The sequence below is a fragment of the Jaculus jaculus genome, chromosome 1, assembly GCF_020740685.1.
Source record: "Jaculus jaculus isolate mJacJac1 chromosome 1, mJacJac1.mat.Y.cur, whole genome shotgun sequence".
Classification (NCBI taxonomy): domain Eukaryota; kingdom Metazoa; phylum Chordata; class Mammalia; order Rodentia; family Dipodidae; genus Jaculus; species Jaculus jaculus.
In genome coordinates, this window is record NC_059102.1 from 81,086,760 (window position 1) to 81,097,914 (window position 11,155).

General features: G+C 39.8%; 2 pseudogenes; one reads left to right on the plus strand and one right to left on the minus strand.

Annotated features, from left to right (window-relative positions):
• Positions 1–484: 484 nt before the first annotated feature.
• Positions 485–6,374, minus strand: LOC101611199 (annotated as a pseudogene).
• Positions 6,375–10,284: 3,910 nt separating this feature from the next.
• Positions 10,285–10,875, plus strand: LOC101599365 (annotated as a pseudogene).
• The last annotated feature ends 280 nt before the right edge of the window (positions 10,876–11,155 follow it).

Here is an 11,155-nt window from a genome sequence, read left to right on the forward strand (position 1 = left end):
CATAGCCAAAAATGAGCCCACTTTCCATTATCAAGCTCCCACCAATAGTGGGCTACAGGAAGATATATATGTATTAAATTCTCTCTTAAAAACATGGTTATCCCATTTATCTGGTGCTAACTTTACTCTCCAACCCAAACTAACCCAGACAATGAAGAATATGCAATCATGTAGTTTTTACTTTTTTTTTTTTTTTTGAGTCCAACAAGTATTTGTTGAGTGCCTGTTATATTCCAGGGACTTGGGACACATCAGAGAATAGAACAAGGAAACTTGCCTGTGTGGAGCTTATAGCCCATCATTTTTTGCTACTTCACCTTCACACTGCTCTTGACCTTGGACAAGTCACAATCTGTCTGCACTTTTCGGATGCCCAAAGGGAGGGCAAGCAATCTGGGCTCAGCATGGACATTGAGCCTTGTGTACTGAGGTGCTGAACAGGGCACCTGCCAGCTGCCACCCCAACAGCAGAGAGGGCTGCAAGTTAAATTTTGATGATTAAGGTATAAGGGGAGAGGGCTGAGGTACACAAACTGCTCTGCTGTTTGGTGGCGGCCTTGGTGGCGAGGTTCTTGGCTTTCTTTGTACTGCCAGTGCTGTCTCCTTCACTTTCTCCTTGGTCTCTTTGGCTGTCTACACAAATGTTTTGGAAGAGATCTCACCTTGCAACTTGGACACGATGTGTTCACAACCCTTAATTGTCTTGGTCACATTGTTTTTGAACTGAGCAGTACCAAATTCCTGGACAGCTCTGGGGACCCAAAATAAGGGTATGAGACCCAGGCTTCCAGATGGATTTCAGTCCAGCTGTTGTCAGAATTCACACAGTAAACACACATCGTTCCTCCACTACCATCAGCTAGGTGGTCATGGTCTGATCTGTGGGTCCACAATAGGGTCCTCCAAGATGTACACTGTGTGAGAAACATTGACAGAAAACAGTCACTCCACCCAGGGGTCAACCTTTTGGTCTTGGTCAGGAGTCCCCAGGACAGAAGCTTCTGGTCAGGGGTCACTTCCCAGTGCACTATGTCTTCAGTCAAGACATGTCTGCAGTAGGTACTTAGGTACAGCTACCAAAAGGCAGAAAACACTTACATCCAGAAACTTTGGAGCATGCTCTGGCTCAAAAAACCACTTCACCATCCTGTCAGCCTAGGTGGGCTGGCTCAGTACCCCACAGCATCAGGGGAGAGAATCTGGGGGGAAAAGATCAGGATCAAGCCTGCCAGGGGTGCCCAGGTCACTATAGCCACTGTCAGGGGACTCTAGTTTTGACTTTTATCCACAGGTAGCCCAAACATAGAATTACAGAATTTTCTTTATTGGTATCATGATTTCACTGGATTATTTAATAAAATAAAGATAGTCTTATGAAAATTGCCTTTTAATTCATTTAATTGATGTCATTGAAGGATGCCGCTATTCTACTTTTTCTTACAAGGACAGATGGCAGTGTTATCCCATCTGCCATTAAATCTCTGTTTCTTATCAGTTTTCTTTTTCTTAAAAAGGCCATAAAAATCCAGTGATCTAAGATGAATATTTTGAAGCAAAATCATGTAAGTCCAAGTCCTGTGTACTACATATATACTACTCTGCAGGTCATGAATGAAAAAATAGGTCCTACTAGTATATATGACTATGGAAAGCTTTTATAATCTTAAACATAGAATCTTCAAAAGTCCTTGGCACTGAAGTAGCACTCTGTTAGCAATGATTTTTAGGAGAATAGCATATCTTGAAATGGATTCTGTTTTCCTTTCTATTTCCTTAATCCTATAAAAACAAATATCTTGCTTTTATGACATTTTTATTGGACAAAAAAATCCTTTTTATTTTCTACCTTTATGTGTTACATTGCAATCCATAGCACATATTTATAGGTTCCAAATATTTTCAGAAAAATTTGAAGGTATAAAAATATATGTATAGAGGCTGGTTAGATGGATCAGTGAATAAACTGCTTGCTATAGAACACTGGATGCCTGAATTTAGATCTCCAGATACCTTCTAAAAGCCAGAACTTGTGACAAGACTTCTATAATCCCATTGTCCCTATGCAAGAAAGGAAGTTGAAACAGGAGAACTTCCAGAAACCTGCAGATGGAGAATGGAAAAATAAGAGACTGTTTCAAAGTAGGTGGAAGGGACTTACTTGAAAGTTGTCCTCTAACTTCCCATTGCCCCACACTGGGACACACATACATGTGCACAAGCACTTATATCCATAAAGAAATAAAAGCTATAATATATGCACATGCATAGCATATTTTTATTTTAATCTTTTTATATTTCAAAGAAAAATATTTAGAACTGAGTAGCAATTGGAAGAATGAGAGGGTTTCTGGCAGTATGCCTGTTTGCAATCTGAAGATTTCCTTGTAGTAGTGAGCTGAGCTATAGTTTTTGTATATTTGTCTCTATCATTATTATTGTTCAGTCACATTAAACACTAAAAAGTTTCAAAAGATGGACATGTTGCTTTTTTAAGTACTTATTTGTGGAGTCTTTTTCAAACTTAAATACATACAAGGGTTTTGAATATTTGGTCCTCAGCTAGTGGCAATTTGAGAGGTTGAGCCTTGCTGGAGGAGAAGCTGAAATGGAGGTTTCCCTAGACTATGAGCATCCCAGCCAGAAGGGGTGCAAGAGGAGCCCCAGAGACTTAGTCATTGGTGAAGATTTTGGGCTTGGATCTAGAGAATTTATTGTTTTCCCTCTTTGTTTTAGACATGACATTGATCCAGTGTTTCTTTACAATACCATGTTTACTAGTGTGAATGTTTACTGTGTGCCATTTTCTTTCTTACTTCTTTTATTTTGTTTGTTTGTTTTACAAGCTCACAGTTAAGAGACTTTGGATGATAGGTATTTTTGAACAGTGCTGAAATTGATTTTAAAAAAACCATGGGACTGTTAAAGTTTGATTGAATGCATTTTACATCAAGATGATCATGAATTTATGGGAGGGCAGGGGCATAATATGGTGGTTTGAATCAGACAGCTGGTGGCAATTTGGGAAGTGGAGTCTTTCTCAAGGAGGTATGATGTAGGGAGTGGGATTAGGGGTGTTGTAGCCACTGCCCCCTTGCCAGAACTCAGATCACTCTCTGGCTCCTATTTTCTACCTGTGGCAGCAAAGGTTATTCCAGCCTGTGCATGCTATGCATTCCTCCTCAATCATGAAGCTTTCTCTTGAGATTGAAAATCAACATAAACCTTTCTCCCATCAACTGCTTTTGGTCAGGTGTTTTGCAATGAGATGGTAACTGCAACACTGAGACAAAACACCCAACTGAAAGCATCTTATAGAAGTAAAGGGTTTACTTAGGCTTACATTCTCAAAGGGAAGCTTCATGATGACAAGAGAAAACATGGCATAAACAGAGGTCACTTCTGACTACAGGAACTGGCATAAAGCAGCAAGTATGAGCTGGTGCACATATCTGGGTGAAAGTAATCTCTGTACTGGGCTTACAGAAGGGCTAATAAGACCCATGGTCCACCTCACAGGCACACCTCTGGAAGCAAGGCTCTTCCTTCTAAATTGTCACCAGCATAGGAACAAGCATGAAAACATCAGGATGTGAGAGACATTTCACTCAAATTATCTCACATGTAAACCAGCAATACCACTCCTGAGCATATATCCTAAGGGCTCAACACTTCAGACATACTTGCCTACCCAAGTTTATGACAACCTTATTCACATTAGCTAGGGAATGAAATCAGCCTAAATGCCCATCTACGGATAAATAGATGATGAAGATGTGATACAAATGCACAATGCAGGCTTATTCCTCTTTAAAAAAAATAAATTATAAAAAATATTTTAAAATGAGCTTGTCCTAGCTTTAATTTTTAGAATTTTGTGTAAGTTGGAATAAGAGTTGGTAAAGACCAGGAATCTGAAGAGGCCATGAGGAGAGCAGGGCTTAAGAGGATGGAACAGTAGACATGACAGTAAAGGGCTGAAATACATGAGGTGGAAAAGTTTTATGTTGGAGTAGGGGAGGGGAATGGAAAGAGTGGAGAATCTAATAAACACTAAACACATGTTAAAAATCTATATAGAAACCTATCTCTTTGTTATCCAATTTAAAAGCAGAACATATAGTGCCAGGCATAGTGGTGCAAAATTTTAATACCAGTGCTGAGTTGGAAGAGAGGTAGGTGGATTTCTGTGCATTTGAGGCCAGCTTTGGGCTACAGAGTGAATTTCCAGTCAGCTTGGGCTAGAATTAAAAAAGAAAAAAAAAAAGGAATGTACAAAAAATAGAAAGATATTTGAGCAGAAGTACTCTATGTGGGTGTATAATGTTGCTCCCAGATTGTTATAAGAAAATACCATTGCACAAATCCCAGCGAGTTATTAGTCAGGGAGGCCCTAAGGCCCACATAAGAATACAGGTTTTGCCCATGCTCTTGGTTGTCCACCAGAACTAGATAATGAGACCTTATTGTGGAAGACATCACATGCTTCAGTTTTAGGACACTGAAATCAATCTGGAACTAAGTTGACAGCTTCTTCTTTGCCAGCTAGCTATCAGAGTGCTAGAAAGTGCTATGTAGGCTTCTGGAGGAGAAAAGTCATCAACAACATTACTTAACAGTGGACCCTGAAAGCTGACTTGCCAAGAAAGATATGCTTACTAGGACAATAATGGCATGACTGTTGTGGGAATAGCAAACTACTCTAGGACTGAATTTGAGGTCTACTATGCAGAAGGAATTCATACAAGTTACTGAAAACCTATTAAAAAGCTGGGAAAATCACAGCCCCTTAGAGTGAAGACACTACAGATTTTGGGCTAGCTGTTTATACTGTAACCATCAATTTATGTCTATGTCTACAGATTATTACTGCTCTCACCTTTGGTCAGAGAATTTTCTTTTTGAAGTTGGTGGTGACTAGTGGAGAGACCCCAAACTCATCAAAATCCTGAGAATAAATTAGAGTTTGTTTCTAAGTGAGCCATCTGCATCACACCCTCAGAGGTTCAGGACACACATAGGAGAGGAGACAAAAAAGCCTGAGGGTGGAGAGGACTGTTTAGGAATGCTGTCTTTAGGACATGAAGTGGCTAGTTGCAATCATGACTTCACAGCAACTGTTGTTACCTGTTCAAGATTTGTACAATATTGAGCCCATCAACATTCTATGATGGACATTGGAGGAGAGAAAAATAAACAAGACATAAAAGTAGAATACAATCTAGTTGGAAAGAAAGGGTTCATTTTAAGGTGGGAGAGCATGAGGATCAAGAGAAGGTAACAGAAGGAGAGTACAATGACAATATATTCTTTGCATCTATAAAAATTCCAATAAAACAGTTCAAAAAGAACTATTTGAATCATCTGTTAGGTCATTCATTACATCATCTTAGAATGTATCAAACATGGACAGCCTTTTAACTGCCATGTGCTTGCACATGAGTTGCTCTCTGCTTGTCCTACCCCAGTCTTTTCATCCATTTTTCCTTTGTCTAGAACATATCCATTTCCACTTTGTATTGCAAGTTTCTCTTGAGCAGAAATTGTCTTTATTTCACATACACACAAATCACAAGGCAAACACCTTGATACATCTTAGTCCTTTAACTATTAGAAAAGCAAGGACCAAAGCAAAGAAGACAGGGGGGAAGAGATTGCATAAACTCATGGGCTTTAAGCATCAGGAAATGGAATCTCACATCATAACTCAGAAAGCCATGAATTCCTAGGGTGTTCAACAGAAAGGATCCAAAAGACTGAATCATGATATAGTGAAGCTTTTTAAAATGTCTATATCTGCCTCCTTTTTGCACTTAGCGGTTAAGAAAGAAAATGCACAGCTGTTTTCTTTCAATGCTCAGATTGAAGAGGAACATCAGATTCATCCAACCCTCTATGTCTTTCTTTTGTTCTTCACAAACAAAAAGTCACATACATGAGACTCCCTCTTGGTATGCTTATGAGAGTGGAGGAATATTCTAATGGTAGACACTTTTAATTAGCTTTTCATCCTTCCTCATCATTAATTTCCTACCCCTTCCACTTTCTTCTTTTTTCTGGCCCCCTCCCTTTACCCCAGAACCAATATTTCATTACAGTAATCTTTGCATATTTTCAATACCTATGCTCTGTTTTCTTCACCCCTCTCATAACAAGAACCTTACTTCAACATCTGCATCTCTTCCAGGTGTGTTCCAAAACATCTTGACTCCTGAACTTTCTAGATTTTATAGTATATTCAGTTTGACATGCCAAATCCTCAGTCTCTTGATGCCTTCTTCCCCTCTATACCACAGTTCATTTAATTTAGTGGACATTTTCACCAGTTCTAGGAAATTGAAATCTTCCAGAAGAATGTTAGCTGTAAGCCCCAGCATCTTTGGCAAGGTATTAAATCTCACATCTCAAGAAAGGACTATCATCTAGATAAGCTTTCACAGACCTTATTTTATGTTTCTACTCACCAAGCACCCTGAAGACCTAGATTTACACACTTCTCACTGTGGCTTCTTGTTCTGCTATAAATGTTTTAGCATGAGGTCCCTTTCCTCCCCTCAGCTTATTTATAATGTTCCTGGCTATGTCTATTTTTTGTGAGTTTGTTCTAGTTATTACAGTGCCTGAAGTTCAAAGATTAGATCCTAGAGAGTTAGATTTTTTTAAGCAGATGCATAATTATCATCTTCAGATAAGGAAGGAGTGTTGGCCTCTGGTAGGGATAAGTGGTCCAGTATTGTGGCCCCCCAAAAATTCAGCAGATGAAGGAAATTTAAAATTATCAGTTAAATCTACTTATGTGCTTCTATATCAAGATTCAAGGTCCCATTCATATCTAACAATGACCTGGCTGACAGTAACCGAGATGACTTGTTGAACTGAGAAATTCAATTACTATAGATCTCTAGTTCCTTTAGTTAAATCCTGGGCATGGTATTCATATTCCCGTCCCCTCTGCTGTCTGGATTGCAGAAGCCAGAAGGAGCTCCTCTTGCTTTCACACTTCATTTTCAACTGGTCAAAAGTACCTTTGGATATTTATTAACTTGTCACACAACATCTTGAACAGTACTCATCTGATTGCATATTCCATTTAAGTCCTACTTTCACCAAACTTTTCAAACTCAATATATCCCACCTGTATTTGTTTTTCACTCCATGTATGTTTCACCCTTTTGCAGCACTGATAAGAGCTATGGCTATGGCAATGTGTGGGTCACATTCTTTCTTCTTGCAACAAGTGGGCAATGGCTTAAGAGTGATTTCCTCAAACATGTCTCATATGAAATGCATTTCTAGGAAACCAATTCTGAAACAGATATTTGCATGCATGTAATTTTACTACAATATCTGCTTGGGAATAAGACAGTCAGCATTCAAGAGAAAAATTGAACTCCATTACCCTCCTCTGTCCCTGTTGGCACATTCTATATTATTCCAAATTAAAGTGAGGGAGTTAAGTCTGTACCCTTCCTCAAGTCATTGGTATAGATGAACCTTTGTAAAGAATCCAACATTGGATGCTGGAGGATCCTTAACAGAGGAGGACTTATGGATGAGAACTGCTTTGCATCAACACATCCAGCAGGAAAGCAAATGATGACAATGTAGACAACTGTCCATTGTATCCATTTTAGTGAGTTAAACCGCCATGGTTGAAAAGGAGAGCAAGGAAACTTTGTAGTATGGGATAATATGAAAAGGATATAGACATGCATATGCATTTGTGTGAATACGTTAGTTAGCATGTAATTAAAATGCAACATAACAAAAGAGAATGAGTGACTGATGTCTAAAATATAATAGGGGGTGGTGATGGGCTAGGGAGATGACCCAGTGAGCAAACGTGCTTGCTGCATAAGCATGAGAACCAGAGTTTGGTCCCCAGGCCCCAAGTGAAAAGCAGAGCATGATTGTGCCATCTGTAACCCCAGTACCAAAGGAAGTAGAGACAGGAATAGTGCTGGCACTTGCTAATAAGCTAATGTAAACTAAAGAACAGCATGGTCAAGGTTTGGCGAAAGACTTTGTCACAGAGAAATGAGACAAAAGAGTGGCAGAGGACACCTAACATTTGCCTCTGGCTTCTCATCTCTGTGCATGATGTGAACACACACATGCAGACAGCACACATACACACGCACCCAAAAATAAAAAAATAATGACAAAATGAGAGGTCAGTTAGACCAAGATGAAGGTATGGATACCAGAAAAATGAGCTTTGGCTCCATCCATGAAACAATAATATTGTTCTATCTATATTTCCTTTTTGAATTGAAAATTATGAACACATTTTGAGTTTAAGACTACATGCAACAGTCTTCTGAAATGCTGAGCCTAATCCAGTGGTTAATTCTTTTTTGCATATTTTATGAATACTTTCAATACCTTCACACCTCTGCTTCCTCTTGCCTTGCATGTTAGATCCCTGCACACCTGCAGCTGCAGAAAGAAAGAACTGAGAGTTCGATTGCCTTGTGAAAAAGAGATTTGCACCTAAATAGTCTTCTAGGAGCAATACATTTGCTAGTATTGAATAAGAAGTAATGTGATGATTTTCATATTGTCCCATTATCTGTATAGAAGTATAAAAACCATTAAAGTTAGAATGAACATTGGGGAATTCATTCTAGGAACAGAAAATGTTTCTGTTGGCAAAATGCTGAAACAGTTGATCTCATAATTATGTAATTGCTCGTTTCTGTTTAGCTAAACTTTATTTAAATTAATATGACTTTTGCCTGTTGCCTGGGAATACTAATCTCTACAGACATTTGGTTGCTACACAGCACAATCCAACAGAGCACTTACTGAATGCCTGCATCCTCTAATTTGGCAGCTACTGCAGGATGTGATCACATAATGTGCTACAATTCCATATTTGCTTTCACTGGGAACACAAAGAAATAACAAAATTTTGAAAAAAAGAAAAAAAAAAACCTCTTGTTTTAAATGTTTCAGATGTAACATGACTATTGCTTTCATGACCTCACAGTAGTGGTCACTATCTACACAAGGCCTGTACCAATGTTGGATCCATCAACATTCTGTCATATGATTGGGGAGGGCATGAGGCCCCAGCCTCTTTGAGGAGTTATTTACAGTTAGTTAGTGGGGGAGTGATAGATGTTTTCTTAATGACATAGACCCCACCCATGCTCATGCAGGAAATCCTAAAGTCAATGGGTCATACTCACAAGAAAACAAACTATATTTTCTAGCAACAGAAGTTCAAAAATTTCAAAAGCCAAAATTTGAGTGAAATGGACACAGAAACATGCAATCAATTATGAGACAGAAATGATGTGTGGACACACCTTTCCTTCCAAGATCCTGTCATCATGCAGTCATGCTTTGCTGGACAATTGCTTGTCTGGACCTCTCAGGCATGTGCTATGTAGTTAGTCATATTGTAGTTGTGTATCTACTGAAAAGGCATCCACCCTTTTGTGTGTACTCTTTAAATAATAAACTATAGAAACTACTCACAAAGTATTTATATTGTGTTAGATATTAGGAAAAATATGCAGATCATTTAAAGCACATAAAAGGTTGTATGTAGGTTATATGAAAATTCTACACTATTGCAATTACTTGTCCATCACTAGGACAAACAAACATGAGACGAGAAGAAGTTTCTAGGAGGAAAGGATTTATTTCAGGCTTACAAATTCCAGGGGAAGATTGGTAATGGTGCAAGAAACTTGCTCACTCCATAATCCACCCACAGCAGCGAGAAAACAACCAGCACCCACAGCCAAAGCTCAAGCTGCCTCTCAACACACCTAGTAGGGCTGGACTCTAGATCCAGTCCCAGTCACATTCCTCCTCCAGCAGGGTTCTGCCTGCTGAAAACTAAGTAAAAGACTTAATTAAAAATACCTAAGTCTATGGAGGACATATAAAGATTTCTTTTTTTTTTTAATTTTTATTTATTTATTTATTTGAGAGAGACAGACACAGAGAGAAAGACAGATAGAGAGAGAGAGAGAATGGGCGTGCCAGGGCTTCCAGCCTCTGCAAACGAACTCCAGACACGTGCGCCCCCTTGTGCATCTGGCTAACGTGGGACCTGGGGAACCGAGCCTTGAACCGGGGTCCTTAGGCTTCACAGGCAAGCACTTAACCACTAAGCCATCTCTCCAGCCCAAGATTTCTATACATTGATTTTGAAACTGAATCCTTGCTAGACACTAAGGGGGACTATACTAAATTTTTTCTTAGTAGCAATTAAATAAAATGTTTTAAAGAAACTGTAATAAAAGGAAAAAGAGAGGCACCCTTGCAGACATGGCGGCTCCCCTGGTCAGTGTGTTCACCGGGAAGAGCCCTCCCCTACCCCCACCTCTCCAACCCCCTCAACCCCCCTCCCCGCTGGCTCCCCACCACTGCCGGGTCTCCCCAGCCAGGCCTCGCTCCTTCAGGTGGGGACTGGAGCTTCCACATCATCAACACTAATCTGGTGGACATGTTGGAGTCATCCTTTGAGGCTTGCTTGGCTTCTATTGTGAGTAAGGATTATGTGAATGGCACTGATGAGGAAGAAATTCAGACTGGTGTTGATCAGTGTATCCAGATGCTGGATGTTGTAAGATAGACAGAGTGCTTTTCTCTACCAAAAAAAAAAAAAAAAAAAAAAAAATGCAGTTGCCTGTCCCGAAACTGGAGCAGGTTATCAAAGAGGATGTATCAGATCTAAGGAATGAATTGTAACAGAAAGATGCTCTGGTCCAGAAGCACTTGACAAAGCTGAGGTGTTGGCAGCAGGTGCTGGAGAACATCAATGCACAGCACAAAAAGCCAGCCAGGGTCCCTCAAGGCCTCTTGGCCCCCCTCAAGCAGGCATCTGCCACCAGCCCTGCACCCGTGAAGCAGACCTGAGCATTCTGGCCAGCAAGGCTTCCTGTCCAGACAGTGGACCAAGCTTCCTTCCTTATGACATTTTGGAAGAACTCTTGAAGAATAATTTAATGATAGTCTGGGCATGGTGGTGCACACCTTTAATTTCAGCACGTGGGAGGCAGAGGTAGGAGGATCACTGTGAGTTGGAGGCCGCCCTGAGACTACATAGTGAATTCCAGGTTAGTGTGAGCTAGAGTGAGACCCTGCCTCAAAAACAAACAAACAAAAAAAAAAACTACCAAAAATCAAAGAGTAATTT